Here is an 8,519-nt window from a genome sequence, read left to right on the forward strand (position 1 = left end):
AAAACTAAATTAAAACTTCAGAAAAATCTACACTTTTTTCATCTTTTACATAGCGATAAGTCCCTAACTCAGAAACATCCGCTTCAGGGACTACCAATTTGAATTAGTCAAACATGTTCTTCTCGATTATAGAAACTCCATCCAAAACAGCTTTCTCTACATAGCTATTTTCTAATTCTAAGGTCTTTAGCTGCTTTTCAGTAGACTTCAAGAATACCGCTAATTTAGCTACTAACCTTTTTTAATCACTCCTTTCTTTTCTCAAATTTTTAACATTGGAAGAAATTTCTTTTTTTTCTCTTTCTCAAGCTTCTCTATTTCATCTTTTTTATCATTCATTTTTTTAAGATCTTTACATTGAGCCGACATAGAGATGATACTTATATTCTTTTCTTTAATCAATTCACACAATGTCAAGATTTAAGTAGTTTTCCTTTGAATATCACGGCAATAAGTGGCTACCCTTAGAAGCATCTTTTGAACACGAACAATGCTTTCATTAATAGGAATAGCCTCAATTTTTTCTGTATTAAGGGTAATAAGATACTGGTCAATAAAGGGAATAAAATTTAAATTTTTCGCCAGCATATTTTCGACATGCTAACTTCCTTTCCTTTTTTGTACCTCTTTCTTTTCTTGGGTTCATGAGATGGGAGAATGCAACTCTTGCAGCTTTGGTGATTTTTCCTTTTCACAAAAGTTTTGAGCAATTAATTTCACGATAGGAGTGGCCGAAGACTCGACATCCTGAATTTTGGATTCACTTTGTGTCACGGGCTCTGACAAAATCTTGTGCCTTAGTTGAACCAAAGTCGCAAACGTATCAGCCATCTCAACTGTAAAATATTTTAAATATTATATTTTACGAGAAACGAACGTTAAATTAAATACAAAAATTTAATAACCAATGACATCCTTGACTGTATGTTCATTGCTAAGCGCCACTTTTAGATCTAAATTTTTGTCGCCTCAAATTTTTAGATGTTAACAATATTTTTTTCATCCTAAGAAAGTTGGCTAAGAAGATTCTTAGAAAATTTCAAGTTAAGTCTCTAATATAAGTCAAATCTTTTTCTCTCCCTATAATGTTAAGAAGAAAGAGGAGTGACAAGAGGCTACTAGAATTTTGAAATACATTTTTCCAAACTTAGAAAATGATTCTTCATAAATCTCAAAGATTTTTTTACCAAAATGAGCTCGGAAGGACAGAAAGCCGCGACCTTGGTTGGTTGCTACATTAGAGATGGTAAGATCGAAAAAACAAAACACACGCATATTGCTCGAGGTCGAGATCTCGAGAGCATTACACACTATCTCAAAAGCTCTAATTATAGCCTAATTATTGGGATGCAATTAGGACATAGCTAAGGCACTTTGGGATAGAATTTCTTGTTGAAAGTCAGCAAAAGAAATTTTAACTCCTAATTTAGTGAAAAGAACATCGTAAACCCATAACCAATTCGATAAAATCCACCTAGGTTATTCATAAAACACAAACGCTCTAAAGGATCTGGAACAGCAGACCTATATTTCACATTTTCAGAGAAAAAAAGGTGTACCTAGAATTTTTTTTCTAAATTCAAGTATGCAAATTCATTCCATGGGGTTTCATAACATGCAAGGGAGGTTTAATAGCAAAACAAAGATCTACTCGGATAAAATAAGAACAAAATAAGCATGGATAAGATGAAAACGTGCAAAAAGTAGAAAAATAGTAAAAAAGACTTGAGTAAGAAACATGCTTGAGAATTTTGTTTAAAGAATTATGAAGAGATTTTGGAGTTTGCATAGTAGTTGTGAAAAAGAAGAAAGAGAATGAAAAAGGTGAAGAGGGAGAATGAAATTGAAATGATTGATGAAAATTTAAAAGGGACAAGATATAAACGAGGAGGGATAAGGGAGATTTTTTATTTTATAATCGGCGGAAAAGAGCGTGTTTTCTTTTAAAATGGAGGAAAGCGAGATTTTACAGGATATTGGGGCGTTGTTCTGACGTATCCTCATTCCACCTCGTTCATAATGCACTGATAATCCACCCCCGTGTATTGTCTGCATGCACGACACGTATCTATGGCCCCCTCAATCTGTGAATCTCGTAATCTCCCTTAGTCCCTCTTCAATACTTACGTTCTCTCTTCCTCTCACTTTTAAATCTCGTTCTCTCTGTCTCTCCTAAATACCACTCAACAATTCTTTTTTTCCTCTTCTATAACTCAAAACAGCCCATTTCCCCTATACTAGAACCTGATCTTCAGACTCATCATTTTTAATTATATCTCCATCAACATCACCAAATATATTTTTTAGTAATAATATTTTTAGTTAGTTAAATTATTTTAATTATTATAAATAAAAAATAAATTAGATTACTTACTAAAAATTAATTTATGTTAATTAATTAATTGCTAGTAATAATAGTGTTGAACCTAGTATTAGTTAAGATTACAATTTTAGTTAGATTAAAGTAGTACTAAAATATATTTTTAGTTTGTAAACAAAAACAGTAATTAATATATTATTAAGATATATTAAAGGGCAAAAAACAGAAATAAGCCAATGGAGCAGGATAATTACGTGAATCAGCCAAACTGAAAATTTCTTCACGAATCAGCCAAAGGACACTTCTGTGTAATTCGAACCAGGTTGGTTCGAACTCCATAATCAAATAATTCGAACCTAGTTGGTTCAAACTCCATGCATTATAATTCAAACCTAGTTGGTTCGAATTACCCTTTGTTCCACTCCTCACGTAATTCGAACCGAGTTGGTTCGAATTACTCACAAATTGCATCAAATAGTAATTTGAACCAGGCTGGTTCGAATTACTAAGCTTTCGGCTATATAAGGAGTTCGAATCACCCTCATTCGAATAACTTCTCCATCCCCATACCCCACCTAAATCCCAGAGAAAACGACCCAGATTCCATCCGACAAAGATACGAACAGAAAAGTATGCAGATGGGAGACGATCCGGCAAGGCTATATCGGTTGGATGGAGTCGCTCATATAGCAGGGGTGATCAACGATGAGGTTAGTGGATAGAACACTTCTTTGCGTTCAGTTTATCTGAGTTAGTGGTTTTGCATGTGGTTTTAGTGGCGGTTTTTGTTAGTGGTTTATCGTAGTGGTATTGCAAGTGGTTTTTTTAGAGGTCTTGTATGTGGTTTATGTTAGCGGTTTATATTAGTGGTTTTATGTGAGGTTTATGATAGTGAAATTGCATGTGGTTTTCGATAGTGGAATAGCATTCGGTTTATGTTAGCGGTTTAAGCTAGTGATTTTTTTGCCAGTTCAATGTATAAGTTTTTATTAGTGGTTTACTATATGCCTATGTAAGCGGTTTGTTATATTGGTTTCATATGTATATTGTGTTAATGGTTTCGATAAGTGGTTTATGTTATTACTTAATTTTTTTATTAGTTTTCTATGTCGATCTACTAATGTGGTCCATGTAATATCCAGCCACAGAGATGCATCAGGAGCATGCAGCGGCAACAGGGCATGTGACTCGATGAGCGGTATGTGCCGTACTTGCAGATGGCGGGGTTATACCATCTAGCAAGGCTAAACGATAGATGGTTCCGGATAGATGAGTCCCTTCTCAGTGCCTTCATGGAGCGGTGGCATCCTGAGACGCACACTTTCCATATGCCCTTCGGAGAGTGCACGATCACGCTTTAGGATGTGGCGTACCAGTTAGGGTTGGCAGTGGACGGCCGTTATGTCAGCGGTTGCCGTACGGATTTCCATATATATATATATCGAGGGTGGACGTCCTGCTTGGGTGTGGTTCGAGGAGTTGCTTGGAGTGATTCCTCCTCCAAGCCAGGTTCAGAAGTTCGCAATAAACTGCAGCTGGTTCCAGGAGACATTTGGAGAGTACCCCGAGGGAGCCGATGAGGACACCGTTCGGCGCTATGCTCGTGCTTATATCATGATGTTGTTGGGCACTCAGCTGTTTGCCAACAAGTCTGGCAACCGCATTCACATCAAATGGCTGCCGTACGTAGCTAGGCTTGAGGATATGGGTTCATATAGTTGGGGGTCTGCAGCATTGGTATGGTTGTACCGGTGCATGTGCCGGGTGGTGAACCGACATGTGGTGAAGTTAGCGGGCCCACTTCAGCTACTTCAGTCCTGGATCTTTTGGCGCTTTCCTAGGTTTAGGCCTGCTAGGTATGATACGTGCAGCTGGCCTTTGGCATCGAGGTAATCTACTTTTATATTTCAAGTTAAATTATCTATTGATGTAGTACGCTTGTGCTGTTTTACAATTATGTCATACTTTTAGTTAGAAATAACATGGATGTCCGATGCAGGTGGTCAGGTTACAACCCTTCTGTTAGCGAGAAGGGTCCTAGGGTGCAGATGTGGAGACTACAGATAGACATGTTACAGCCTCAAGATGTGAGTATACTTTCGGTTACTTTTATTTATATAAGTAGACTTTAATATTGTGTATACGTAGCTTGCTTAACAATGTTGTAACTTTTGTGCAGTTTATCTGGATGCCGTATAGCTCTATCGAATTACTGCATGTTGTGCATCCGGAGGCGTTAGAGCCTCGACACATGGCGCTGTGGTGATCTGTGACGTCACTGATATACTTTGCCGTCATAGAGTGGCATCATATAGATAGGGTTCTACCACAGTTCAGCGGTGTCCAGCCCCGACCGCGTCCCGCTCTGAACATCGACTTTCTGATGTCGAAGGACGGGAGAGGGGGTGATCGTTGGTTCCCGTCAGCTTTCCAGCATTGGCATCTTCATTGGGAGACTCGTGCGGACCACGTCTTTCGGTTCGATGTTATTGCAGACCCTGGACCGTCGCACACATACCTAGATTGGTGGAGTCGGCATGGAAAGAGGTTCTTGTCACCAGAGATGTATTTGGGGGATCCGATGGACATTCATATTCCTGTCGAGGCGTCACAGAGGGGTCCTGGGCTAGTTTCTGAGATGGATCTTGTTGACGACGTCCCTGATAAGCGTCGGATAGAGAGGAGAGCTCGAGTCGGGACACGACGGAGGTAGCGTGAGTGGGGGTGGCTAGACCAGGCTATGCAGGAGGCTGATGATGCAGGTCGGGGTCGTGGTCGAGGACGAAGGCGTAGAGGCAGACGGAGGGCGCATGTTGCGGGGGACAACGATGGTGATGTTAGTGACGTGGCCGGTGGGGGAGGGGCTGCAGTTGGGGTTGTTTGTCCCCATGATGAGGCTGGACTTGGGGAAGGGCCGCTCCAAGATTACTTCGTCGGTGTTCCCGGTGACGACCAGCCACTTCAGGAGAGTACGCCATCGGTGAGTCCGGGCAGCACGTTCTTAGACTTCCTTGCCGGTGTTGGTCTTGATGTGGATTTTGGTGGACCACAGTTCCTCGATGAGATTAGTGCCATCATGCAGGAGGATGAGGCTGCCTGTCACCGGAGTCAGACGACGGGGACACAGGGACCGTTAGATGTCGATCTTAATGAGCCTCCCTTCGTGCCTCCTCCTGACTATTTCGCTTTGGGTAGTACCCCAGCTTCACCACATACTGCTGGGTCACATTCAGTTACCGGGCCGTCTTCATCCTGACCATTACATGTCTAGCCTATGATGCCTGCACAGGCAGCCCAGCAGGAGGATGAGGATGAGATCGAGGACGAGGAGCCCCTTATCCGGAGAGGTCAGAGGACACGTGTACTACGTCGTTGCTTCACGGGGTCGCACCTATTTAGATGATTTGTGTGCCATGTTGTATGTTACATATCTTCGTCTATGTATTTATCAGTTGATGTATGTCTGTGTTACTTATTGCTTTATCGTCTATCATTTACTATGAAAACATCTTTACTTTGCGTTTTGATATTATTTAATTTCCGCATCACGTATTAATCTAAATGGTAGATTTATTAATTGCCGTGTCCATTCAACAGACATTTCGTTTAAAAATCTGGTAACAAAACACTTCCATTACTTAGGATCTCATGCTTAGTAATTCGAACCAGCCTGGTTCGAATTACTATTTGATGCAATTTGTGAGTAATTCGAACCAACTTGGTTCGAATTACGTGGGAAGTGGAACAAAGGGTAATTCGAACCAACTAGGTTCAAATTATAATGCATGGAGTTCAAACCAACTAGGTTCGAATTATTTGATTATGGAGTTCGAACCAACCTGGTTCGATTTACATAGAAGTGTCATTTGGCTAGTTCGTGAAGAAATTTTCAGTTTGACTGATTCATGTAATTATCTTGCTCCATTGGCTTATTTCTGTTTTTTGCCCTATATTAAACATACTTTATATATTATATATTATTGTAAAAGAATTTAAATACTTAAGAATAAGTTAAACATATTTACTATAATATGTTAATATATATTATTTACATATATTATTTATATGAATATAAAATATAAAATTTGATGCCATATATTGTTTAAATGTGTGGAATATATTTTATTTAATGTATTATTAAATTTATGTTGAATAAATGTTAAAGTGGGGTATGTTGTTTATTTCAAACAGAACCGAAAATATTATATGTAATAATATTTAAAGAGAAAATTATTATAAAGGACCATTAGCACATATTAATTATTCAAAAGGACCAATTAAACTAAAATTTTTATACAAGACCTAATAAAATTTATTTAAGAATAAGAAAATACTTATAAAATGACTCATAATATTTCTTAATATTATCATTCTTTTTCATTGTAATCAAGATTTCTTACCACCGTTATGTTTAGCGCCCCTAACCCGATTTCTACAAAACTTCTCTTTTTGATTATCAAAAGAGCTGCAACAAGGAGATTATGGCCAAGAGTCTGTGTTCACATATATAGTTATAATTGATTTTGGATGAACTAATTCCATCAATCTAAAATGTTATTAGTTGAGAAGTTAGTCTATGTATGTAGTTGTCGATGACAAATGAATTTTCTAAATGAAAAACTTATAGAATATTGCTAACCTTTTATTTATTTATTTATTTAATTTTAGAGAAATATTGTATATATGTTAGATCTAATTTATATAATATAATAGTTCTTTTGTTTTAGAAAAAATACAAACAGAAGATGGTTCGTGACATTATGTGTCTTGAAAATCACATTATTGAATACCTTGAACGTCCACTATATTTAATTATTTTTATGTTTGTTTATCTGTTATTATTGTTGTTGTTGTTGTTGTTATTATCAGATAGGGTGATGACGCAATTCGGTCTGGCACAAGAAGTTCCTGGAAAAGCTACTCGTCTTGCAGAATCGCACAACGTGGTTCTGACTGGACCAAAGAACAAAGATTGGAGAACTGAGTATTCTGTATACATTATGAGATGGATAAACCATTTTAGTTCCGTTCTGGTTGGTGATCCTGCACTGCACTATCAAGCATCTGATCGGTATATGCAATGGTATACAGAAGCATATGGGGCGCACCTACGATTGAATTGGTTATGTTCCACAGCGACAGCCACAACCATAACTATAACCACAGCCCATCATACAACCATACCAACTGCCAACTTCCTTTCCATACCAGTACCCATACACATAGCCAAACCCTGAGCTTAGACCCTCATTCTTCAGTCAGTTGTTCTCCGACTCATACTCACTACACATGTCACCCAACCAAGCATATTATCAACCTACTATGTCACAGCATATAGATACAGCTACGCAATCATCAAATCGCCAGCTATATCAGTGGGTGGATGAAATAGAGACATCTCAATGGGTAAATGAATTATTCTTTGACCCTCACGTACAAGTGTATCAATCCCAAACTCAACCTCCTGTAGTTAACGAGCATGCACCACAGCATAGTCAGTAATCACCTCAAATTGCTCCGGGTCGATCATCTGTGGATTCGAGACTAAGATGTCGCAGTCCCTCTCCATGCTTGGGGTCTAGAAGGTATGTTGACTCGATCCAGAGAGTCGCTAGAGGGATTGGTTGTAGTAATACTATTGATTTTTCCCAAGTGCAAGCACCAACAACTTCGGCTGATTGTGATGGTGAGGACGACAGCGACGATGATAGTGATGGTAATAGTGTATTTAATATTACTGTATTTAATATTGTTAATGAATCGTAATACTTGATTAGTGTATTTATTATTGTGGTTATTTATGCCATGTAGCTGCGGTGGAAGATATAGATGGGGCGAAAGGTGCGAGAAGTGTCCATACTTCCGATGTACATAGCAAGGGGTATAACTTGAGAATTGACCCAACATGTAGGAGCGCAATTAGATATACCTCTTCCACAATAAAAAAAAAGCAGTAAAAAATGTACTAAATTTGTGAAAAAGACATTTAGCAAGTAATTTTTATATTTGTTGTTCACTTATTGTTATAAGACAACTATTGTGGTAAGACTGCTATTGTAGCTTTTATAAATTCATATCAAAATGTAGTATTGATCTAGTTCATAATGTATTATTTAATTTAATTCATAACATAGTACATAATCCAATACAACGGGTAAATAAAAGCCGAAAACCCTAAGAATTATAAGCAGAGCCACTA

Source organism: Arachis duranensis, chromosome 10 (assembly GCF_000817695.3).
Source record: "Arachis duranensis cultivar V14167 chromosome 10, aradu.V14167.gnm2.J7QH, whole genome shotgun sequence".
Classification (NCBI taxonomy): Eukaryota; Viridiplantae; Streptophyta; class Magnoliopsida; order Fabales; family Fabaceae; genus Arachis; species Arachis duranensis.